General features: G+C 40.4%; 1 pseudogene; it reads left to right on the forward strand.

The window, feature by feature from the left end:
* The window catches only part of LOC132770189 (heparan-alpha-glucosaminide N-acetyltransferase-like), a 201,918-nt pseudogene that overhangs the window by 140,034 nt on the left and 34,554 nt on the right, over window positions 1–27,330 (forward strand).

Here is a 27,330-nt window from a genome sequence, read left to right on the forward strand (position 1 = left end):
TTGTTTCGTTATTGTTTTGAGGTAGTTTCGTTATTATTTCCGCATGTCTGGGCCAGTTTTATGGTTTAATTAGTGAAAAAAAATTATAATATCACACCAACAGTCAACAACAGAGGGAGAGGGAAGCTTCAGAAGGTTTTGGAGGTTTTTTAGCGTATTTCGCGGTCGCGTCCGCCATTAACGAATCGATTCATTATTGTTTCGGAAATCGATTCGTTAATTTTTTACCATTTACGAAATTTCGTAAATATCGAACTTTTTAAAAGGAAAATTTTGTAATTATTTTAAATATCGAAACAACCCCCCCCCCCCCCAAATACAAATCGATTTTAGAAACAAATTTTTCCGTTGTTACCCAGGCCTAGTAGTCATCATCTGCAGTGGAGTAAGACAAGGAGATGTAGCAAACTAAATGTTGTCATGTTTCACAGATGAGATCTTAATATGAGTGTATATTGTAATCATTCATTGTATGATTGGATATTCCAGATGCTCCTAAATGGTTGCCACCTTTCTTCCCAAAGTTTGGAAACAGCTGCCTTGAGACAACTGGTCACAAGTATCTAGCTCATACCTTAGAAATAGTATTGCTATGGCTACAATACTGAGGCACCTGTGGCCAGTAACTTTTATGACATCAGCAAGTGCTCAACCAGTCACTTATCTTTATCCTCCAGCATTCCAGACACATGAGTTGTTGGCAAACAGATTTTTTAAACTGTCAAAATGAAAGGCATAGGCAAGAAATCAGAAGGGGCCTCACACTTAGGATAGTTATAAGGAAACTAGGTAAGATCTTTAAGTGTAAAGCTACACCTTTGGATGTCAAAGTTAAGATCATTCATGCTGCAGTGTTTCTGAATTCTATGTATAGATGAAAAAAGCTGGAAAGTAAGAACGCTATTAGGAAAAAAAGACTAATTTGAAATGTGGTATTGGAGGAAAGTGGTGTCGCAGATAACAATAGATCATCAAAAGACAGATAAATGGCCCCTAAAGCAAATTAGGCCAGAACCCTTACTAAACTGTAAAACAACTAAACTGAGCTGTCATACTTTGAATCTGTCATGTGACACATTGGACAATACAATAAAGCTGGGATGCTTTTGCCTAATAACAGTGTGGCTTTCTATATCCAGAGTGTTTCTTGCTTAAGTTTTAACAATACTGAATTTTTCTTGGTTTTCAACTATGCAAGAGCTAGTTCATATAGTATTATATGTAGTATTTTAAAGGTGCAGCTGGTTTATGGAGCATGTTAATGGCTTATATAGTATTTTAATGGTGTGTGTCTTATTGTATTTAATAATCTGGTTTTTATGTATTTATTTGTTTGTCTTGTACATGAAAGACCTATGAGTCTTTCATGTACAGGACAACCTAAGCACTTTATTAGAGATTTAAGATTGTCTGCACATTGCACTTACCCTAAAATCCTACATTTCACCTGTCATACTCAGCACATTTTAATCTGTACCCATTACATTTGGCCTGGCCCTAGTTTTATTGTGTTATGGTGTATTGTTTTTATTGTTTACTGTTATTGTTTAACATTTTGATTTGCTTTATAATGTTATGTGTATTGTTATGCTGTTGTTTTATCAAGGCCTTGGCATTTGTAAGCTGCATCGAGTCCTTTGGGAGATGTTAGCGGGGTACAAATAAAGTTAATAAATAAATAAATAAATAAATGATCTAAGCATTAAATTAACAACAACTACTACTATTAGAATTTTGGCAAGTTTTTAGTCACCATAAATTGAAGCAGATTTGACAACATATATCAACAGCAAATCAAGCATTTGCTTGTTGACAAAAGACACAGAAACATTTTGTATATGCTTGACCAAGGTACCAGTGTGGTGTAGAAGTTTATGTGTTGGATTATGACCTTGGAAACCATGGTTTGAATCTCCTCTCAGCCATGAAACCAACTGAGCCTTGTGCACGTAATATAACTAAACGGTTCTGGCTCAAGTTACCTATCCGAACGCATCTCCGCCTATGAACTCACCAGGACTTTAAGATCTTATGGGGAGGCCCTGCTCTCGATCCCGCCAGCTTCACAGGCACGTTTGGCAGGGACGAGGGACAGGGCCTTCTCGGTGGCCCGTCGGCTGTGGAACGCGCTTCCCATGGACATTACATCGGCCCCCTCATTAATGGTATTTCGAAGAAAACTGAAAACCTGGCTATTTGAACAGGCGTTTGGATAGGCAGTGCAATTAATATAGGAAAACGGAATTATGGATGACGAGTTGGATCATGATTCTAATTACGAGATGCTAGTGAGTTGCTTATTGATGTGTAATTACTTAGTATATTATGGTGTTAATTGTTTTAAGCAGTTTGTATGTTGTTAGCATTGAATTTTTGCTCCTGTTGTTAACCACGTTGAGTCGCCTACAGGCTGAGAAACTGCAGTATACAAATAAAGTAAATAAATAAATAAATAAATAAATAAATAACTATTTCAGAATCAGAGACAGGCAATGAGAAATCTGAACAAATCTTGCTAAGAAACCCCTGTAACAGGTTCTCCTTGGGATCTCTAGAGGTAGGAAACATTTTGAAAAGACATAAAACAGCAAAAAGTAAACAGAAAAGACACACCTGCAGATGTACATGTGTGCACATACTTGCACACTATATTCAGTCATAGAAAGAAGTTCACATCCATTTATTCTTTTTTGATTAGGGTTTTTAAGAGTTTGTTTTATTTTATGCATGTATTTATTTACTTTTTTATACTCCACCTTTCTTCTCATGAAGACTCAGGGTGGCTAACAATCACAAACAATTTAAAACAAAATGAATACCAAAAAAATTAAATAACACTGTGTGTATTTAGGTCAAAATACAGTTAAATAATAGAATATATACACTCAAAAATAGCATTTAAAATTCACACACACTCACATACGCATCCCACCCACACTTCCCCAGCAGCATGCCCCTTCTCCTTCTCCAAATGCCTTCTGGCAGAGAAAGGTTGCCTGTGGAAGGCAAGCTGGGATGGGGCCATCCTGGTCTGTCCTGGGAGGGAGACTGTGAGCAGCCATCAAAAAGGCCCTATCTTGTGTTCCCACCAAACACACTTGAATGGGTGGTGGGACAGAGAGAGGGCCCTCCCCAGTTGATCGTAGATGTCTAACTGGTTTATAGAAATAGATACAGTTTTTCAGATAACTGGATTGAAGCCGAGGTGAGAGAATTGTGTACTATCCCTGAATTTGCCTTGTATTTAAGAGATGACAAGGACTCATGATTACTGTTCTCTATTCCTTTAAGTTAGAAAATGCTCAAGTTCCTGTGTTTTAGCCAGGCCATGTCTTTTTTCCAGTATGCTTCTTGGCATCTAAATATCTCCTTCCTACAGCTCATTTTTCTTAACCACTGTGTAACAATTTGTATTACAGGTCCTGTTGATGTTATTTTTGCTGTACCTTAAAATTAAAATGAAAACATCTATTACTAATTATATACTTCAATGTTTCTGTAATCACTACTGAGAAAAGATTTGTATGCCCTTGTTAAAGAACGGAGAATTTTGTTAGAAAACAAATTGCTGTTTTTTGGCATAGGTTAGATAAATAAATGAACTGACTGGCTCTGAGATTCTTGTGCTAATGACTATGTTTGGTGCAGGACAACACAGATGTGTATCTGTAAGACAGCGACACAATTTGAATGTATGCCACATGGTCTTATGTGGCCCATATTTATTCTGTGACCCACTATATTGTCTCCTGGGAGGTTGTGTGTTGCGTCAGATCTGTAATTTGAGCAATGTGTTCTTTTCTTACCAGGAGATGTACAAAACAACTCAGCCCTTTGATCCTGAAGGCACGTTGGGTACAATTAACTCCATTGTGTTGGCCTTTTTTGGACTTCAGGTAATTATAGCAGTACATCAAAAGTGAGCAAAGATCCCCTGTTTCTTAAAGTCCTTGATGTGTTGAAGCTGTTGTGGTTAATATATCATATGCTGTTCTTTTGGGGTCCAATGGACATGTCATACATGGGTTGCTATGGGCAGTGGGGCTGTTATTGTGGCTGTGGAAAGGTTAGATGACAGTACTGGGGAGTACTGGGCAGAGAAAAGCTATCCAAAGCCACTATCCTGAAGAAATGCTGCAACAGAACTTAGAAATATATATTCTTATGAGTGGGTTCAGGAACAAAATATTGCACCATGGGTTTCTGTTTAGCAATGTAGTCCTTTCCCATTCTGCTAAGCTTCTGAAGGTAAGCATTGCAATTACTGAAAATGAGTCAATACCTCAGGGAATGGATTTTGGCTGACATGGAAGGGCAGAAAAATGTTATTTATTTAATGTATTATTGTTGTATTTTTCTGCCAGGCAGATGCAGTTACAGATGCTCTGCGTCAGATGCTCCCTCAAAAGCAAAACATAAAGCAGCAACAATAACAATGAATACTTTGATGGGGCATTTATTACCCACTCTCGGATTCTTCCAGATTGATCTAAAAAAGTTGGAATTGTTGGGATATAATTCCGTTCATTTTTGCCAGGACTTGCTGGCTGCTGTCACTTTCTCATCCACTTACAGTATTCTATTCTTTAGCAAAGTTGTTTGTAGCTGTTCTTTGGATTTGCACGTGGATTCTTCCAAAGTTTTTTTAAAAACTGGTGTAAGATATGCTGAGGTTTTCCTATTGTTCACATGAGAAGTTTCCTGCTTTTTGAACTTTTAAAGCTTTTTAGTTATTGTGCATCATATCACTGATGCACAATAGCATTATAGCTCTGTAAAAAAAGAAAGGAAATACATTGATCAGATACATTCTCCAATTAAATGGAAACCAACTTAAAGGTGCAAATAAAAATATTGCAGCTGGTGCTAGAAACTGATTATAGAACAACAGAAACAAAGTATTATAGAACAACAGAAACAACAGAAATAATTAGAATATTTTTAAAACTCTTAAGAACATATACCGCAACATATACCACAACTTCCTGGGAGTAGGTAGCAACATATTTGGGGTTGTTCCTGGCCAGCAGGAAGTAATCTATGCACTATGAATACTGCTTTTGAGTAGCTGCTGCAATGTTTTAAAAAAAGATTTCACTGAGTTTTTTTCCTGAATTGTGTGTGTGTGTGCATGAAGAGCAAATCCCTGAGTCTATTAGGACTAATGTCACTCGATCAGGTTTAAAGATGGCACAGCAGAAGCTAAAAAGAGAGAGAGAGAGAAAGAGAGCCACAGACTGTTAGGGCACTGGTGTAAACAGAACCTGCTATTGCCCTTCCCACTAGTTTTGTATTTTGTTTGTTTGTTTGGTAATATTCCACAATGCTGGAGGGGAAAAGGAAGAAAAAGAGAAAAAAGAGTGGACTGTGAAATTGGAAGGCACAATAAAAATAAATGCCTCTTTCCTCTCTCTTTTGGGTTCTTTCTCTTCCTTTTCTTTTCTTTCTGTCAGAATTGTACTAGAACAGCCGTTCTCAACCTGGGGGTCATGACCCCAAGGGGGGGTCGCTAAGCCATTTTCCGGGAGTCATGAAGTTGCCTCAGTTGGCCCCGCCAGCACACATCTTCAACATGGCTGCCAGCCCACATGCAAGTTAAACAGCCTAGTAGTCCTGGTCGGCTCTTCCTCCTCTTCCTACAGGGCTGCAGGGAGTCAGGAGGAGAAGCTTGGAGGCAAAGGCATGCACACGAGAAAGCACATTGCTCAGCCCTTGCCTTCTGCCAAGCTCAGAAGGGGTGAGGGTTGAGTGGAAGGCTCCTCACATGGTGAGGCCACCTGAAGAGCCTTCACCGCTCGCCCCTCGCCCCCACCGAGCTCAGAAGGGGCGAGGGTTGAACACAAGGCTCTTGGCATGGCCAGACCATCCAGGGAGGCCTTCGCCTCTCATCCCTCGCCCCCACCAAGCTGTCAAATTCCTCCCAAACCCCTCCATTATTTTCTAGTGGTCATTGGAGTTCTGTCTGCCAAGTTTGGTCCAGGTTTGAAATTCGTGGGGGTCTCAATGATCTGTGGAATTCAGAGCTGCATCAGTTTATTTAGGGGTAATGGCATTAGAAAGGTTGAGAACCACTGTACTAGCACATCAACATGGTTGCATCAAAATGAGAGGGGGGGAGAGCGAAAATAAAGGGGAAGACAAAAGTACAAGGAGAAGGCAGTTAATTTAGGAACACTCATGCGTACAATGCATTCCTTTGATGACCATGGGGGAGAACATCCACACTATGGATCAGCCACAATGCATGTGGGGAAAGGGGTTCAAATATCACTCCTGGGTGGTGTATATGAATGAACTATACTGGAAAATACCTATATATGAAGCAAGTGCCAGGGAAGAGTATAAAAACAAGAAATGCCCTTGTGCCTAGGAAAACAAAATTAGGAAAGTAAGATGGTGTGAGAGAATTGGCTGTCTGCAAGGACATTGCCCAGGGAACGCCCGGATGATTTGATGTTTTTATCATCCTTGTGGGAGGCTTCTCTCAGGTCCCTGCATGAGGAGCTGGAGCTGATAGAGGGAGCTCATCCGCCTCTCCCCGGATTTGAACCTGTGACCTGTCGGTCTTCAGTCCTGCTGGCACAGGGGTTTAACCCACTGTGCCACCGGGGGCTCCCGGTGTAAGATGCTATTCCACAGTGTTAAAAACCAGCCTGGACTTGTCACATCTTTTCCTTCACATCTCCTTTCCCGTCCCTTTTTCTGCTGCTGCCTTTCCACTTTATTCTCCCCTCTTCCAGGGCACCATAAGAGGGACAAATAATGCCAGTGGTCTCAATTAATTGCATGCTGATGATTTTTTATATATAGAACAAGCCAGCGCTCGGACTGCAGGTTGCTCTGTGCTTTTCTGCCCCAACTTTCCTCTGACAAAGTGAAAACAGCTTCTCTGGAGTTTCCACATACTATCCTGATTCAGACCTGCTTAGCTCTAAAAATGGGAAATGTCAGACAACTGCCAGCTGTTTTCTTGGATCAGAAATTATATCTTTCTTTTGAATCTTGTGTGCCAAAGCCTTGTAGGTGTGCCAAAGCCTTGTAGATGTTCCATGCCAGGGTAATCATTTCCTTATGGCAAAAGCAAGCGGCCCTTCTATATTATGGCATAAGTTTTCATGGACTGAGCCAGCATGGTGTAGTGCTTTGGGTATTAGACTATGACAAAGACGGACCCCCTCTGAACAAGTCTTGCCAAGAAAACTTCATGATAGGTTTCTTTATGGTCACCATAAGTTAGAAATTATTTGAAGATAAATCGTGAGAGTCCTCTTCACCCGATAGCATATGCACTCCTTTTCACAAAAGTTTATTCACTGAAGTTCCTTAGGACTCCTTCCTGGTTTGCTGAACTGACAGATTAACACAACAGTCTCTTGAGCAGTATTTTCCACTTGGATTTCTCAGCAGAAGAAAAAAAATGCACCAGAAAGGGTTTTTTGGATATTTTAGCTGTGATAGCAATGGACACAAATACACGACCCATCTTCTTTCATCTTTCCCATTGAAGGAATGTATGAAAAGAAAAAGGTGCAGCCATTTTGTATACAGAAACCCACAGTGTATGCATAGGCGTGTGTTTTTATGGATAGAAAGAAACCCTGCTCATTTTCTTTCTGTTTTCCCACATTTTAGAAACATTAATTTATTTAACAGATGCTGTACATCATGAGAATGAAAAGGAAACAAGCAAAAAGCAACAGCCTCTTTGGCCTGAAATGTTTAAGAAATAGTTCTGTAAATATATAGAAAAGCTGATTTTTTTTTAAGCAACCTTTTATGACTCCCTTGGTTTGAGGCAAGTAACCCACAGAATTTCGAAATCCAATGCTTGTTACAGCTTTTATGGGACTCTGGTTCCATAATTTTACTACCACAGTTAATTCTCCGGTTTGTATGAGGTGTCAGGTCTGTCAGCTGGGAGAGACCGAGAGAGGATTACAAAATGAGTCGGAGAGACTTGTTCCCCTGCAGCGTTCCTCATTTGCCATCAGGGTCCTGTCAGCAAAGGTCTCCTTCAGGACAGCTGCTGCCTGACATCATGATGCAGGCTAGAATTCCCTACAGATGTTGGCTCTGCAATTTGCTGAGAAAGTGTTTTGAATCCAGCAGGGTGTTGAGACTTTGGACTTAACCAATTTCTGGTTATAGAAGAGGAGAACCCTTCCAAGTCATCACTGTGGTCCTGTGTTGGGAAAAAAACATAGCAAAATCAGTATTACTACAGAATATGAACACATATGGTTCAAGATTGGGAAAGGCGTACGGCAAGGCTGCATACTCTCACCCAACCTTTTTAACGTATATGCAGAACACATCATGCGATGTGCAGGGCTGGATGAATGCAAAGCTGGGGTGAAAATTGCTGGAAGAAACATTAACAACCTCAGATATGCAGATGACACCACTCTGATGGCCGAAAGCGAGGAGGAGCTGAGGAGCCTTCTAATCAAGGTGAAAGAAGAAAGCGCAAAAGCCGGGTTGCAGCTAAACATAAAAAAAACCCAAGATTATGGCAACAAGAATGATTGACAACTGGAAAATAGAGAGAGAAATTGTGGAGGCCATGACAGACTTTGTATTTCTAGGTGCAAAGATTACTGCAGATGCAGACTGTGGCCAGGAAATCAGAAGACTCTTACTTTTGGGAGGAGAGCAATGTCCAATCTTGATAAAATAGTAAAGAGTAGAGACATCACACTGGCAACAAAGATCCGCATAGTCAAAGCCATGGTATTCCCTGTAGTAACCTACGGATGTGACAACTGGACCTTAGGGAAGGCTGAGCAAAGGAAGATAGATGCTTTTGAACTGTGGTGTTGGAGGAAAGTTCTGAGAGTGCCTTGGACTGCGAGAAGATCCAACCAGTCCATCCTCCAGGAAATAAAGCCCGACTGCTCATTGGAGGGAAGGATACTAGAGACAAAGTTGAAGTACTTTGGCCACATCATGAGGAGACAGGAAAGCCTAGAGAAAACAATTATGCTGGGGAAAGTAGAAGGAAAAAGGAAGAGGGGCCGACCAAGGGCAAGATGGATGGATGGCATCCTTGAAGTGACTGGACTGACCTTGAAGGAGCTGGGGGTGGTGACGGCCGGCAGGGAGCTCTGGCGTGGGCTGGTCCATGAGGTCACGAAGAGTTGGGGACGACTGAACGAACGAACAACAAACATGAACACAGAAAGCTGCCTTACACCAAGTCAGAACTCTGGGCCAGCTACTGAGATAGCCTCTTAACTGACAATGTCTCTCAAATGGTGGACTTCCACCTCACTTGCTCCTAAAGATGCAGCATATAGAGTTGTTCACACCAAAGTTTCCTGTGCTCCTGCTTCAATGTGGTAATGTGAAAACCATTAAGTGTGAGAGGGGTGGGAGACATCTGGAAGACAAGATTTAACTTCCTGTTGAAGAGGCGTTGCTCCAACAGTGCTATTTCCTAAGTGTGAATCGCACCACCTCTGAAAAATATACAATGCTTAACAACCATCCCTCTACATTTGCTGGGGTTAGAAGGGCAAGGCCCCTGTAAAAGTTTAAAGAACAAAAATAAAAAAACAGTTTTTTTAAAAAATCTGAGAACATTTTTCTAAGGCAGTGGTTCTCAACCTTCCTAATGCTGCAACCCCTTAATACAGTTCCTCATGTTGTGGGGACCCCCAACCATAAAATTATTTTCATTACTACTTCACAACTGTAATTTTGGTACTGTTATTAATCATAATGTAAATGTCTGATATGCAGGATGTATTTTCATTCACTGGACCAAATTTGGCACAAAGACCCGATACACCCAAATTCGAATACTGGTGGGATTGGGGGCGGGGGTTGATTCCATCATTTGGGAGTTGTAGTTGCTGGGATTTATAGTTCACCTGCAATCAAAAAGCATTCTGAACTCCACCAATGATAGAATGGAACCAAACTTTGTACACAGAACTCCCATGACCAACAGAAAATTAGAAAGGTTTGATGGGCATTGACCTTGAGTTTTGGAGTTGTAGTTCACCTACATCCAGAGAGCACTGTGGACTCAAAGCAATGATGAATCTGGACCAAACTTGGCATGAAAATCCATATGTACAAATGCAAACTCTGGTGGAGTTTAGGGAAAATAGACTTGATATTTGGGAGTTGTAGTTGCTGGGATTTCGTGTTTACCTACAATCAAAAAAGATTCTGAACTCCACCAAGGTTAGAATTGGACCAAACTTCCCTCACTGAACCCCCATGACCAACAGAAAATACTCTTTTCTGATTATCTTTGGCAACCCCTCTGACACCCCCTCACACCCCTCCAGGGGTCCCGACCCCCAGGCTGAGAAACACTGCTCTAAGGACTCATCACAAAGGCCCATAGGTTTGCTACACATTGTGGATCCTGTGTTGCTCCAGTGGTGGCATACACTGCTTGCTCTCCCCTTTTTGGTGGAACCTGACCAGAAATACACGTGTGTTGTGTGATGGGCTCTGTCCTAAAAGGGGAGAACATGTGGCATATGACAGTGGGCCAAGTAGCCCATCCAATGAGGTAGTAAGAAACTCTATATTCTACAGCACAACTCTATAGTCAACTTCCAGATGAATTCTGGAGAACCTCTAAATGCCTAGAGAAGTATGCTTGCTTGGAATTTCTAGATCGTCCAGTACAAATCTGTTGTTGACTTCTGCTCAAAGTTGACCTTAGAGTTGCACTGGAGTACCTAGAAAAAAGAACATATTAATCAAATCCACAAACTGAAAGCCACAAATGTGGACGGCCAACTGTACCTTTCATGTTATCACCACTAGTGAAAAACTAAAGGACCTGGCAGCGTTTGGGGTGGAATTTTTATCCAATAAGGAAGAAGACATTCTGCCCTCAGGCCTTCAAAACTGTTGTACAGACAGGACTCTGGTAGCAATTTGCAGCAATGATGGAAACCTTGGTGACAGCATTAATGTAACCTCTAGTGGGTGGGGATATAGATAGATAGATAGATAGATAGATAGATAGATAGATGGATATGCACTTTGAATAGCATAGGAAAGGGTCAACACCATTGTGGTGTTTGTTTTGCTGTCTGTGTCCCTGTTCAAAAGATTTCACCTGACCTTCTGTCCCTGTGATAACTGGATTTTGAAAAAAAAGTCTAATTGTGGAAAAAAGGGTTTGGTGATAAAGTTTCAGTGGAAACACCTTTTCCACATGATAACTTTCAGGAGTAAATTTCCCTTCCTAGGGGTAAATTTTATTTTGGTAGATAAACATATAATTATGTGCCTTAAAAAAAACCATGCTGAACATAACTGGTGAGGCATGCTTCACTGCCTCTTTTTCTCTGTTTTGCTATCTATGCATATTCAGTAATGTAGCTGTTGTTTGCCTTGCTTGTTGTAGGTAAGCACAAATGACAGTAGTAAGATTGGCTAGAGTACAATCCCATTTTGTCCCTGCTCAGCTTTTTTACTACTTCAACCTGGCACTCAAAGTCTACATTTCTCCAGCCCCTTTTCATCCTCCTCGCCAGGCATGTAGCTGGGGGGGGGGGGGGGGGGGGAGGGGGGCTTGAGGGGCTTCAGCCCCCCCCCCCCCCGAAATTCTCAGGGTGGTTCACGAAAAGGCCTTACTGGTGCATTATTTAAACTGTTATGTTTATTCATATCATGATCTGATCACCATACTCAATATATTCCATATGCATGGGGGTATTGGGGTAATGATACAAAAGGTTTCCTAGGGTAGACCCTCTTTCACTCAGACTCAGCCCCCCCCCCCCCCCCCCCCCGAATCGAAATCCTGGTTACGGGCCTGCTTCTCCCAATCCCAATGTTATTTTTTTTTAAAAATCTCCAGCTACACAGCAGACAAGGAATTAGGAAGATGCTAAATAGTCATAAGAAAATGTTGTGGAATGAAATTTCTTTGTCAGTGGTTTTGTTAACATAGATAGGACTGTATGTATAGTGATGTATCTTTAAATACCATTTTTAGGATTCAGTGTTTTAAACTTATTGTGATAGTGTGACTCCTAGAGGGTTTTGTTTCTGCTATCCTGCCTTTCATCTTGTCCATTCCATTTAAAGAATATCTGTTTTAAAGATGAAGTTTTAGCTCCTGCTGGAAACAGTAAAGTAAATAGACCTTCGGTGTGCTTCTTATTCCTAAAGAACAGCTGCACAGCTGGTGGTCCTCCCCTGACCTATTATGACAGCAAAGCTTAAAGTTAATGGCAGAGACCACCTCTTGAGGGGATCCATTATTAGATGTTTCAATGTTGCTTGCTATATATTGATATTTATTCAGAAGCCAGGTCTTGTTTTGTGCTGGCTTACAAGTAACATCAAGACCCTCTTAATAGTCACTTTGCACTGGCAGAATTTAGACAAAAGATGTCAATTTTGTGTGTCTTGAGGTGTTATTTTGGAACTGTGGCCTATTATGCCTTTCAAAAAAACAAGCACAAGCAAGCAGCAGTTTCCTTAAAAGCACTGTGCTGCTACAAAATCCAGATTTTGGTTATTGTGGCACTCTGTCCCATAATCTGTTGATTTGCATTCATTTGGATTGTCATCAACAAAACATATCCTTTGGCTATAAAGTGGAGCAATAATGGATGGTTTTGCTTTTTTATAGTGAACTAGCCACACGTTGCTGTGGCCCAGTCTGTGTATATGTGTTTTGTGTTTGCATACATGTGTATAATATGTGTGTGTATATATTTGTGTATATGTGTATTTGTGTGGTTATTTATTTATTTATTTACAGTATTTATATTCCACCCTTCTCACCCCACAGGGGACTCAGGTCGGATTACAGTGTACACATATATAGCAAACATTCAATGCCAATTTACATACAACGTATACAGACATACACAGAGGCTATTTAACTTTTTTTGGCCGCCAGGGGAGCTGTTGCTTTCATCATCCATCTGCGACACTGATGAAGTACTTCCGCATTCCCCGCATGCTTTTGCTGAAGTGCTTTGCTGGAGTCTTTTTCATGGCCTCATAAATTAGTTAATTTAGCCTCCCCACACAAGGTGGTACCTAATTTTCCTACTTGACAGATGCAACTGTCTTTCAGGTTGCAAAGGTCAACAACAGGCTACACAATTGGTTGGAAACCCACTCCAACCCGGGCTGGCTTCGAACTCATGACCTTTTGGTCAGAGTGATCTTAATGCAGCAGACATGCAGCCAGCTGCGCCATAATCCCGGTTATGCACATGCATTGTAATGTATTTTTGTTTTTTGACTTTTAAAGACCCTTACGCTGTGTTTTTCAATATTTTATGAGTGATGGTCACTCGTTGGCCTGATAGGTGTCTTGTGTCCAAATTTGGGGTCAATTTGTTCAATGGTTGTTGAGTTATGTTAATTCCACAAACGAACATTACATTTTTATTTATATAGATGGGGCACTACAGGGAAGAACACTGAAACCTCTCTCATCTCCCCCCTTATTTCTTTGCTATTTTTGTTTCAACAGCTATCCTTTTAACTATTTTTGGTTCTATTACAAGTTTAATTCCATTTTTAAAGTTTTTGAATTTTGCATGAATTTTAAAGATGTATTTATTTTAACTTTTGTAAACTGCCTTAAATCTCAGAATGAGAAAAAAAAGCAGGATATACAGTCGGCCTTTGCTACCTGCTGGATATCAAACTCCATGTAATCTCCTTTGTGGAGAGAAAAGGCAGGGTATCAATAAATATAATCATCATTTATTTATTTATTTTCCATAATTATACCCTGCCCTTCTCACCCCAAAGGAGATTCAGAGTGGCAAGAATTCAATGCCATACAAACATACATTCAGCAAATAAACATATACATTAAAATAAACCATTAAAAACATCTCAAATAGTCAAAACCAATTAATTAAAACCACACAGTCCAATATCATAGTCTGAGGCTATTCCAGTTGTCATTGAACTATTCTGTATTCCCTTATTGCACTATAAAATTCTATCAGAAAGATTGGTCCCACAACCACATTTTTAGTTTTTTTCCCCTGAAGGTCAGGAGGGATGGGGCAGATCTAATTTCACTAGGGAGGGGGTTCCACAGATGGGAGGGGGGCACCACTGAGAAGGCCCTGTCTCTCATCCCCACCAACCACACCTGTGAAAGAAGCGAGACCAAGAGCAGGTCCTCCCCAGAAGATCTTCTGAGATCATTGATAGAGGATCCCCAGAAGATCCTCTGAGGTGGTTGATAGAGGGAGATATGTTCAGACAGATAAGCTGGGTCAGAACCATTTAGGGCTTTAAAAGCCAAAGCCAGCACTTTGAATTGTGCTAAGTAGCAGACTGGCAGCCAGTGGAACTGGTATAACAGGGGGATGGTATGCTCCCTATATGTCACTCCAGTTAGAAATCTGGCTGCTGACCATTGGACTATGTGAAGCTTCTGAACAGTCTTCAGAGGCAACCCCACAAAGAGCATGATGCAGTAATATATTCAGGATGTAACAAGAGTGCGGACTACTGTGGTCAAGTCTGACTTCCCAAGGTATGGGCACAAGTGGCACACAAGTTTTAATTGTGCAAAAGCACCCCTGGCCACCCCTGAGACCTGGGGTTCCAGGCTCAGTGATGAATCCAGGAGAACTCTCAAGCTGTGGACCTGTGTCTTCAGGGGGAGTGTAACCCCGTCCAACACAGGCTGTAGCTCTATACCCTGTTTGGTCTTGCGACTGACCAGGAGCACCTCGGTCTTGACTGGATTCAATTTCAATTTGTTCTGCCTCATCCGGATTGTCACAACTGCCAAGCACTAGTTCAGGATCTGAACAGCCTCCTTATTAGCAGGTGGAAAGGAGTAATCACCATTACCATTATCCATGGATGCTCAAATCCTATTACACTATGTAACACAATTTTTGTTCCTGGGTTAGAAATGTCATTTTCTAATTGGTTCTAACAAAAAACCCAAGAAAGGTTTATTAAACTGCAAAAACTTTGTGTTTTGTGGGACATCGTTTTTCAATGAGCATCTCAGAGACTCAACCGATTCAACATAGTTTGTGGCAGCCACAAAAATGAAGTTCCTAGAGTATAACAACTACTTTCAAAGTAAGTGCCACACAATTAAACAGGAAACAACACTTTCAAACTAGGAACATATTTTTTTCAAATGTTGTTACATAATGTTAAATATAATGACATGGCAAAATGGTGTCCCTTATATAAAATGGCAAGATCAAGGTGTGCCTTTTGGATTTCAAAAAAAAAAAAAAATCAAGTCATGAAAAGTTGAATCTGTGGATGCCAAACCCACGTGGATAGCCAACTGTAAATAAATAGTAATAAAATGTATCTCTGTGTTTTGGGCTCAACTTTAGAGGTGCCAAATCTATCCATTGGCATGAACACTATAATCCATCTCAGAGCAAAAGCAGACTCTCTTGTCTTATCACCTGATGAAGAAGCACACTTTAAAATAAATCTTTCCATGACTGGTTTGGCTTTTGTAATAGTGAACCTCAGAAAAGTCTTTTTTCTCTATCTGACTGGTTGGGAGACAGTAATCGTTTTAGTAATGTACAATGATCAGGTTAGATCATTCTAACCTGATCATTGTACATTGAAATTATGAGCATGGTACATTGTTACTTGTTTTGTCCCTAAATCTTCTATCTTCAATCATTTCTTTTCAAAGAAGGCATACTGAGGTCAATAGGCATTACCCAAAATAATGTATTTAGCCTACAGTTCTGATTAACTTGTTTCTATAGAAGTTCTTACTTAAATATTTATACTATCATCAGTTGCAATCAAATAGCATTTGTGTTGCCAGTATTGTTGAGGTAGTGATGTACTATATAGCTATAAAAGCAAAAGTCTCTCAATCATGGATATTTGTTGTTATTACATACTAGCCATCCCCTGCCACGCGTTGCTGTGGTCCAGTCTGGTGATCTGGAAAATAAAGTATTGAGAAAGTATTGGTTTCTAATATATGTAATTTCTTTATGCTTGTCGGTAAACAGTATTTCTTGCTGTTTCTTTGTCAGTGTTGATGTGGAGATTGTCTGGTTTGCCTACTCTGGAACATGCAACATATCATTGTCCTTCTTCAGGGGTCCCTTTCAAATCGATGATACTATATCTGTGTTTGTGCGAATCATATCTATCTATCTATCTATCTATCTATCTATATCTATGGCTGGATGGCTCTTTGTCAGGAGGGCTTTGGTTACGTTTTCTTGCCCTGGTGAAGGGAGATGGACTGAATGGCCTTCTTTAGGGGTCCCTTTCAAATCTATGATACTATATCTATCTATATATATGGCTGGGTGGCTCTTTGTCGGGATGGCTTTAATGATGTTTTCTTGCCCTGGTGAAGGAAGGTGGACTGGACAGCTTTCAGGCAGCATTTCTCAATCTGGGGGTCAGGTCCCCGGGGGGGGGGATTGTGAGGGGGTGCCAAAAGGGTCATCAGAGACCACCAGAAAACACAGTATTTTCTGTTGGTCATGGGGGTTCTGTGCAGGACGTTTGGCCCAATTCTATCCTGATGAGATTCAGAATGCTCTTTTATTGTAAGTGAACTATAAATCCCAGTAACTACAACACCCAATTGTCAAGGTCTATTACCCCCAAACTCCACAAGTGTTCATATTTGGGCATATGGAATATTTGTGCCAAGTTTGGTCCAGGTCCATCATTGTTTGAGGCCACAGTGCTCTCTGGGTGTAGATAAACTGCAAGTCCCAAACTCAAGGTCAATGCCCACCAAACCCTACTAGTGTTTTCTGTTGTTCATGGGAGTTCTATGTGCCACGTTTGGTTCAATTCCATCATTGGTGGAGTTTAGAATGCTCTTTAGTTGTTGGTGAACTATCCCAGCAACTACAACTCCCAAATGACAAAATCAATTTTTGAGTGATAGTCACTCCTTGGATTAGGTGTCTTGTGGCCAAATTTGGTGGCAATCCGTCCAGTGATTTTTGAGTTATGTTAATCCCACAAACAAACATTACATTTTTATTTATATAGATAGGAAGGGTTTTTTTTTCTCACATTCGATTACAGCTCACATTCACATTTTGCAAGTCCCGATTGCAACAGATTTCAATTCTTTCTGTTTGCAAGAAAGGAACCTTTTTGCATCCCTAAGACTAGCCATTTTGTTTCCATTTATGCATGAGCTTTTGTGGGTTAAATTCGACTTCCTCATAAGCACTTTGGATATTTATTGGATTAGTTTAAAGTAAATGTTTTAAGAGGGATAACTTTTGTGCTATATAATCTGAAATAGCAAATGAATAAAATTCAATGAAGCCACAGGCCTTGACATGAATGTATAGGTAGGATGGATGTGGAGTGGGAACACACTGAAATGATTATGTGGCAATAGATTTTCAAGGTACTTTTTTTTTAAAAAAAGTTCTTTATCTCGATTTCATGTATTGAAATCTTTAAAACTACTACACTGTAAACCAAGGCCATTTAAAAAAGCTTTTTGTATTTATTGAAAGGCAGCAGCTAACAACATCAGTTCTTTCCCTTTTTGCAGAACAATAAAAAAATACATTTCCTAAAGTGAGATAAAGCCATGATGGGTTGAGAAGTGGAAATGATAAGCATGTTTCGTGTGGTGTCTTTAATTGTATTCATTCGACATTCTCACGAGCAGGAAATTACATCAGCCACTCACTCCTTTTACAGCAGAACTATATCTGATAGAGGAGAGGGGGAAATGTGGCGGCCCCCTTTGAAAGCAACGTTACCACTTTTTCAAATGCATTTCTGCATTTTGTCTAAAAGACAGGCTTGTAATTTTGTGAAAGAAATTTAGACAGCTGTGAGCCTAAATGCTTCTCTTTGGAAAGCCAGACTTTCTTGGTTGTATCTGAAATTGTTCTTCCCGGAGTGAAAGAAGTATAATAAAGTCAGTGACATTGGCTAGGGATATTTGGGGGAGGAATGCAACTACCAGATATTCTTTTTTCTTATTGGAATTACTAATGCAAGTAAGTCAATATAGCCGTTCTGATGGAGCGAGGTTCATGAGACATTCAGACAAAATTTAAGAGGATCAATCAGAAGGAAAGGTTGATAAACATCAGGCAGCGGGTGGCAGTAGTGAATAGCTGGTATTAGCAAACAATGCACTTAGCAAGTTGCAAGAGAAATGTGACTAAGTAGGCATGTTCTGCAGGACCAAGGACAGCTCCACAGTGGCAGAGTGAAGCCCATGATGAAAGCAGAGAAAAGTAGGTTTTTTCGGGCTATATGGCCATGTTCTAGAGGCATTCTCTCCTAACATTTCGTCTGCATCTATGGCAAGCATCCTCAGAGGTAGTGAGGTCTGTTGGAACTAGGAAAAAGGGTTTATCTGTGGAATGACCAGGGTGGGACAAAGGACTCTTGTCTGCTGGAGGTAGGTGTGAATGTTTCAACGCTCTCTACGTGGGGTTGCCTTTGAAGACTGCTCAGAAGCTTCAAATGGTCCAGCATTCGGCAGCCAGGTTGCTAACAGGAGCGGCACTCAGGGAGTGTCCTATTCCTCTGTTACACCAGCTTCACTGGCTGCCAGTTTGCTACCGAGCACAATTCAAAGTGCTGGCGTTAGCCTATAAAGCCCTAAATGGTTCTGGCCCTACTTACCTCTCCGAACGCATCTCCTCCTATGAACCGACTAGGACACTAAGATCATCTGGGGAGGCCCTGCTCTCTGTCCCGCCTGAATCACAGGTGCGCTTGGCGGGAACGAGAGACAGGGCCTTCTCAGTGGTGGCCCCTTGGCTGTGGAACGCCCTGCCTGCAGATATCAGATCGGCCCCCTCCCTGCTGGCATTTCGGAGGAAAGTGAAGACCTGGCTGTTCGAACAAGCATTTGATTAAACAGTGTAATGGAACATAGGAATACAGAATAATGGATGATGAGACTGGATTCTGATTTTACTGTTGAGGCGCTAATGATTGTTATAGGGATGTTTAATGATTTATGTTACAATTGTTTTTAATTGCCCTATACTTCTCTCATGATGTTTTGTATCGATGTTGTTCACCGCTTTGAGTCGCCTGAGGGCTGAGAAAAGTGGTATATAAATAAAGTAAATAAATAAATAATAAATAATAAACTGACCATTTGATGACCTGCCAGTGCCTGGGGCAATCTTTTGTTGAGAGAATGGAGGAAACCATGAAAATGAACAAAATCTGGCTACCAGTATTAAAAAAAACTCTAAAATTACAACAGCAAAACAACAGAGAGGAAACAATCTGGGACATAAATCACCTCTCAACAAAAAATTGCCCCAGGCACTGCCAGGCCATCAAATATAATCAAGGTGGTCAGTTGAAACATTCACACCTAGCTCCAGCAGACAAAAGTCCTTTGTCCCACCCTGGTCATTCCACAGATATATAAACCCCTTTTCCTAGTTCCAACAGACCTCACTACCTCTGAGGATGCTTGCCATAGATGCAGGCGAAACTTAGGAGAGAATGCCTCTAGAATATGGCCCATATAGCTGGAGGGCTGCAGTTTGAGGATGTCTGCTTTAGAGAGATGATTAGGACCGCCAGCTCTTTTTTCCACTGGTTTCTTTAACCACTACATGGCAGGATTTTGCAACATGAAACCAGATAGCTATGTATATTGAACTGGACTAGGGCATTGAGCTGATTTTTTAAAGGTCATCTTTGATTCGGAGTTTGAAACTTTTAAAGTTTTTTTCATCTATTCAGCAGAAAGAATGCAAGAATTGAAAACATTTGAACTGACAAATTTGTGCATCTTTGGCACAGTATGGGAAAATTTGGTTATTTATTTTTACCATGCCAGAAGCGAATTGAGAATACAGTTATAATGTATAGCAAAACCACAAACAAAAGTTAAAAACAAACAAAAAAACCCCCACAAAGTTTGGAATCTTTTTCTGTTTCAGGCAGTTTAATAGCATCAAAATTTGGAAAATTAAGCCAAATTTAAAGGGCATTCATTTTGCATGCTGCCAACATTCAGCCAATGATCCAGTCCACATTCATGAGTTTTGCTTGGTGGCTTATGAAGGGATATTTCGGCGGAATGTAGGAACTGGAAGATATGAAAAATACTATGTTTTGAGCTGATTTTTAGTATAAACATTTGGAATATGTTGACTGGAAGACTTGATCTAATAGTCAGTGAGAAACACGTGTTGGGTAGTGGTCCTCAGAATCTGAAGAATACAATCCAAAACATATGTGATTTTAAATTTCACATAATTTAATAAGACATCCTGCAACTTCTAGTCGCTCTTGGAGATGTCTAGGTAGACAAATGGACTGCCCATCTTTTGCTTTAAGCTGTGAAATCAGAAAAATCTGAAACAAAATGTGTGTGACTGAATTCTCTTCTAAATTTTAGATAATCTAAAACGAATGTTCTAAAGGTTAGATGGACTCAATATTTCACAAAACTTGTTTATTTGAGAAACTAAACATTGAGAGCAGTAATTTAAGGACATCTCCCGTGTCTTAACCTCTTGCTGTGTCCTAGTTAAGCTTCCAACTGCCACCTATTCCTTTTCCCTGCAGGTGCTCCACTTCTCTGCTAATAGAATTTTATGTTACGATCTCTCAGGAAAGAAAAATGTAAGAAGTGCAGAAAATAAATGATCCACATTATGAGAAAATATATGGTTGGCTTGCATAGGAATGTGCTGTCATACAGTGTAAACAGGCATAAGTCCAATGCTAATGTAAGGAACCCCCAGTTGTGCAATGGGTTAAACACTTGTGCTGGCAGGACTGGTCGACTGACATGTAGGCATTTCGAATCCAGGGAGCAGGGTAAGTTCCCATCTCTCGAGCTCTAGCTCCTCATGTGGGGACATTTATTTTATTTATTTATTTATTTACCATATTTATATACCGCCTTTCTCATCCCGAAGGCGACTCAAGGCGGTTTACAATTGGCATAATTCAATGCCCCCAACAACATAAAATATAGTTAAAACATTAGCATATAGTATAAGCCATATAAAAACAATAAAAGCAATAAAAACAATAAAACACAAATCCTTAGTGTCTTATTACTAAAATAATTTTCCAGTCACATTGTCCAATCGTTCCGTGGATGTAAACTAGCCTGTTACACTGCATCTGTGAATTCTTGTTCAAAAAGCCAGATTTTAACTCTTTTTTGAAATGTTAGGAGAGAGGGGGCTGATCTAGGGAGGGAGTTCCATAGCCGAGGGGCTACCGCTGAGAAGGCCCTGTTTCTTGTTCCCGATAGTCGCATCTGCGAAGGAGGCAGGACCAAGAGTAGGGCCTCCCCAGTCAATCTTAGAGACCTAGTGGTTCATAAGGACAGATGTGTTTGGACAGGTAAGCCGGGCCAGAACCATTTAAGGCTTTAAAGGCTAAAGCCAGCATTTTGAATTGTGCCCGGTAGCAAACTGGCAGCCAGTGGAGTTGGCGCAGCAGAGGGGTTATACGCTCTCTGAACGCCACTCCTGTAAATAACCTGGACATGAGAGAAGCCTCCCACAGGATGCTAAAACATCAATCATCCAGGCATCCCCTAGGCAATGTCCTTGCAGACGGCCAGTTCTCTCACACCAGAAACGACTTGCAGTTGTAGCACAACATTGAGGAAGTCACTGCAGACATGAAAAAAGTGCTAATGCACATATGCTTGAATATTCAACTTCCCCACTAACATGTCTTCCCAAATAATATGCATATTTTAAAAACAGGATTAAGATGGCCTGCCATAAAATATTTTAAAAGCATTACATGTTATGTTTGGGTAGGAGGGGAGGGCACCATGAACTGGAGGTTGCCACAAAATTTGCAAAATAGCCACTCAGTACTGCATCTGAAGAAGTGGGTTTATATCCATGAAGGTTCATGCAAACATAAAAACCAATTAGTCTTAAAAGGTGCTTCCATATCCCACCGCCACCCCCTTTCCCCTTCCTCAATGTTATGCTACACCAGACTAACACAGCAACTCCTTTGAGAACAGGCCTTGAAGTGACTGTTCGGTGTCCCTTTTTTGGTTGTTGCAAAACTTCTGGGACTTGCCCTGTAGTTTTGTATAGTTTCCAAATACCAAATACTATTCCCACTGGGGACAACCATTCACACATCACTGTGATTTTTCCCCCCTGATGTCAGTCATGAAGCATTACTTACCAGGTGTTGCTTGGATGTTCGTAAAAAGGGCAGATGGCTTTAAAAAATGTCTCTCCACACCATCACATTAACAAGCCAGCTCACAATGACTCATGGCTGCTTCAGTTTCCTATTGATGCTTTCTTCACAGTCCACACAGTCTCCCCAAATAGCTGAGAGTTAGCAAAACAAAGTAATGAAAGGGCAGCAGAGTTGAGCAGGAGGCTGACCTTTACAAGCATTGGAGAGTGCATGACTAGTAGGAGTTGATATCGTCACCTGTGCTGTGGAAGTGTTATTGTGAAGCAAAGCAAGGCATGAATTGAACCTGGTATTATCCCCTTGGTTCATTGTGAGCATACTGGTGAGTTGAGAGACTATGGTGGTCAGTTTACTCATTCATCGAGAAAAATTGAATATCTTTTGATAAGGACCTTCCCATATGCAGTCGGCCAACTACTGTATTAGTAGAGTATTTTGCTAGGTCTTTAATATGATTTTATAGTGGAAGCTCTTATTTTTAACATCCATTTATGCTCATAGAATAATAGAAACGGTTCGGGCCCAACTTACGTGTCCAAACGCATCTCCCCTTATGAACCATCTAAGACTTTAAGATCGTCTGGGGAGGCCCTGCTCTCGATCCCACCTGCATCACAAATACATTTGGTGGGGATGAGAGACAGGGCCTTCTAAGTGGTGGCTCCCTGGCTATGGAACACCCTTCCTAGGAACATTAGATCGGCCCCCTCCCTTTTAACATTCCGGAAAAAAGTCAAGACTTGGCTGTTTGAGCAAGCATTTTAAAATGCAGTGTAACAGACACAGGAAAATGGAATGACTGGATGATAAGATTGGACAATGTTTTTAACTAGGAGATGCAAATGATTTATGTTTTATTGATCTTGATATGGTTTTATATTATACTTTATATTATACTTGTACCCGGCCATGCATTGCTGTGGCCCATCCAGCCTCTGTTTAAAAACCTCCAAAGAAGGAGCCTCCAAAGCACCCTGGGGCAGAGAGTTCCACTGCTGAACAGCTCTCACAGTTAGGAAGTTCTTCCTAATGTTCAGGTGGAATATCATTTCCTATAGTTTGAAACCATTGTTCCCCATCCTAGTCTTCAGGGCAGCAGAAAACAAGCTTGTTCCTTCCTCTTTCATGGAGTTTTCCTTAAGAGCATTATGTTTTTATGTTCATCTTGTGTCTATTGTCCATTTTAAGTTCTCTTGAGTTATAAAATTTGTGTCCAGTCCATTTTTGATATTTTCAGATTCTGGTTTGTACTCATCAATTGAGTTAGTTTGTCCATATTCATAATATCTATAATTTTCAATAGCCATTGTTCCTGTGTTGGAATCTCCTTTGTTCTCCAAAGTCTCGCATAATTTATTCTAACCAAATAATTAAAGAGTCAAAATTATTTACAATAATTTTAAATTTAAAATAGTCTCCAGGGCAGCAGAAAACAAGCTTGCTCCCTCCTCCATATGACTTCCCCTCACATGGGCATCATGTCTCCTCTCAGCCTTTTCTTCTGCAGGCTAAATATGCCCAGCTTTTTAAGCCACTCCTCATAGGGCTTGTTGGACTGCAGTTTCCATCAAACCTAGCCATCAGAGATAATGGTGAAGACCATAGGACATCATCTGGAGAAGCGGAATTTCTCCACATTGGGGTTAATCTTCATGCTAATCTCCTTCTTACTCCACCAACAGGGTGCTTTCACCCCCATTTGCCCTCCTTTTTGAAGGATTTCACCTGATATTTGTTGCAGAACAGAACTGGAATTTCTGAAATTATATTTCAGAGCCCTGACATTTACTTCTAAGTTTGTTCTCCACTGATTCTTCCTCTTCACCCGAGAAGTGGTATATAAAATGGGAAGGGAGCATACAAAAAAGCAGTGAGACTTTGTGACATAAATCCAGTTATTAATCACCATGACAGTCGCATTTGTCACATTTTCTTTTCATTCTGAACGCTGCTTCCAAATACCAAGGCTGAGCAAAAGAAAGCTGGGTATTGAATAAAGGCCTTTTTCTTATTTCCGAAAATATTGGATTGATGGGTCCCAGGAAATCAATACAATACTTTTTTTCTCATTAAAGAGTCTGGCAGGTTTGTTGCTCCAGAGGTGCAAAGAGCACGTTTCAGCACAGGGGGAAAATCCAGTTGCTGGAATTGATATTTTAATGACTTTAAAAGTCTAAATGAAATGTTTAGGCTGATTCTGAAGTTCCGTTAATTTTTCAGAAGGTCCAGTGGGAGATGAAATGGGCCTGAGCTTTTTGTTGTTGTATGCCTTCAATTTTTTCCAACCTACCATGACCTTTAGGCAAACCTATGAATGAGCTCTTACTTTTTAAAAAGGCAGCCAACTGTGGCCACAACAATTGCAGAATGTTGGTCTGTTTGTTTTGCAAGTTTCTTGGGTTCCTGTGATGGCACGCCTGAACCTTTGGGATAAACTATAGTGTCTGGCTTTACACAGGGGCTATCTGTATACCTTCTGTTAAGATTGAGATCCTTAATACACAGAGGCACTTTAGGCAAGGTGAAAAGATAACCAAAATGAGTTTACTGAAAACCAGATGGATAAGAGGTTAACTCCACCCAGGATTATTATAAGGCAACTTAAAACAATACATTACATAAAGGAGATTTTGCTGACTTTAGTAATCTCTCTGGAGTCTTCTGCCTCTGGTGCTTCTTTCTTGTGAAGCTTAAGCTGGTCAAAAGCTTCTGTTGTCTCTGGGACTGCTGGTATAAGAATACTGCTGAATTCAGGTGCTAAGGATGCCTATATTGAATTGCTTGGGCCTAGGATTACTAGACAATACCCAAGCCTCTATTCTCTGTAGCTCTGTTGCAGAAAAAGGAGGAGTTCAGCAAAGGAGCTCCATACAGGCAAATGGAATAGACCAACTAAGGCTGGCCTCTAGGGGTTTTTATGCTCCACCCAAAACTAATACAAAGGAAGGTATCTACACTATTGGGAAAAACTATAAACAGGGGGAACTGAAGCAGAGGAGAGAAAAAGGCAGAGCTAAGACTTCATAGTTCCAGTGTCTATGACATCACACTTCTACAGAATATCTTTCTCTCTTTGTTCTAATAGTCTATATGTTTACAGATCTTGACTTTAGAAAAATAGCACCTTGGTCTTTGCTTTCGTTTTGTTTAGCTTTGCCCCTTAGCCTTGATCAGCTTGAGTGGAACCTAAGTCTTCCATTATTTTGAGTTACATCAAGATGGACCAGTCCACCTGTTCCTATATACCTCATCATTTGCTCTCACAATGTGTCCTGTTGTGTCTGTGATGTCAATTTCAACTTCAAACAATTTGGACTATATCCACAGAGGGTACCACATGAGTTGTGCACTGGAAAGGGAGGCGAGATGGGAAATAATGAGCTCATTCTACCTCTATTCTCACAGGCTTTTAGGAATTGATTACAATATGCTTTTAATGGTGTACTATCTTGTTGATGTTTATCTTCTGTCTATTAATGGACTCTATACATTTTTAATTGTATAGATTGTTTACTTACATTTTAAAATAGCTTTTGCATACTTTTACTGATTTTGGTATGTATTTAAATCTTTATTGTTTTAATATTTTGGGGGAAAGATGAGATACAGGTGGACTAAATTTTGTTGTTGATAATATACATAATGTGTCCTTGGTATCTGCTGGGGTTTGGTTCCAAGACACTCCCTTTCCCCCCACACCCCAGATACTAAAACCTGTAGACAGCTTTTGTGTAGCGGGGGTGGGGGTGGGGTCATCCTGTAGATCAGTGGTTCTCAATCTGTGGGTCCCCAAATGTTTTGGCCTTCAACTCCCAGAAATCCTAGCAGCTGGTAAACTGGCTGGGATTTCTGGGAGTTGTAGGCCAAAACACCTGGGGACCCACAGGTTGAGAACCACTGCTGTAGATTATTGAATCAGTGGATGCAGAATCCATGGATAGAAAGGGTAAATTGTATGGGTCCCTTTACCAAATTTTGAACATGCCATATGGACACGGTGGGTTTCTAATGCAATTGACTCCAACCATAGTCCCCAACCAATTCTAGAGAAGAATGTTTGCATCATTAGATGCTTATGTAAGGCCACCCTGAGTCCCCTTTTGGGAAGAAGGGCGGGATAGAAATATATGTAATAAATAATAATTAAAAACTCTCTCCACTAAAAATATTTTTGAGGTGGTAAGTGAAGTGAAAATATTGTGGCTCTTTGGTGGTGCAGAAACATATGAATATAGATTTGTGTACCAGCACGTAGTATAAAGATAAGCAGAAGTTTGACTGTTTTTACTGTATTTTTTACTGTACACTGAGCAACCAGGTAGTAACCAAGCCAATGGAACTCCTTTCATATAGAACGTTAGTAGCTTTCACTGATAGGTTCAAGAGTGGCTTTGTAACTACAAAAATAGTAGCTGCAAAAATATTTTCTCACGTAATAGTCGCACCCCCTTTTTTCAAAAAAGGGGGAAGTGCAACTATTATGTGATGAAATATAGTAGTTTGGGGGATTCTGTAGTGCAAAATAATTTTACCAAGCCATGCCATGTGCTTTCCTGTCCTTTCATCTCATCTTTGAACTGAAACTTAAAATTAGTATCAGACAGCCATATGCATGTCCACAAATTCAGAAGACTAGACCATGCTTTCATGCTCTTAAGTCAGGGGTCCTCAAACATTTTAAACAGAGGACCAGGTCACAGTCCCTCAAACTCTTGGAGGGCCAGATTATAATTTGAAAAAGACATGAATGAATTCCTATGCACACTGCATATATCTTATTTATAGTGCAAAAAACACTTTAAAACATTACAATAATTAAAATGAAGAAGAATTTTAACAAATATAAAATTATTAGTATCTCAATGGGAAGTGTGGGCCTGCTTTTGGCTGATGAGATAGGATTGTTGTTGTTGTTGTGTACTTTCAAGTCATTTCAGACTTAGGTTGACCCTGAGTGAGGGCCGGGTAAATGACCTTGGAGGGCCCTGGGCCTTAGTTTGAGGATCCCTGCTCAAAGTTGTTTCCTGCCTGCTTCCTTTTGCTTGTGACAAAGGACAGGAGAATGTGTTGAACCTGTGTTTTGCCACCACTTTAGCCAGTAGCCTATTTTTAGAGAACACCATGAAAGAATCATATGATATATTTTTGTTTGTATATTTCTTATTTTTGTTTCTTTCTGATTTTCAG

This window comes from Anolis sagrei, chromosome 3, assembly GCF_037176765.1.
Source record: "Anolis sagrei isolate rAnoSag1 chromosome 3, rAnoSag1.mat, whole genome shotgun sequence".
Taxonomy (NCBI): Eukaryota; Metazoa; Chordata; class Lepidosauria; order Squamata; family Dactyloidae; genus Anolis; species Anolis sagrei.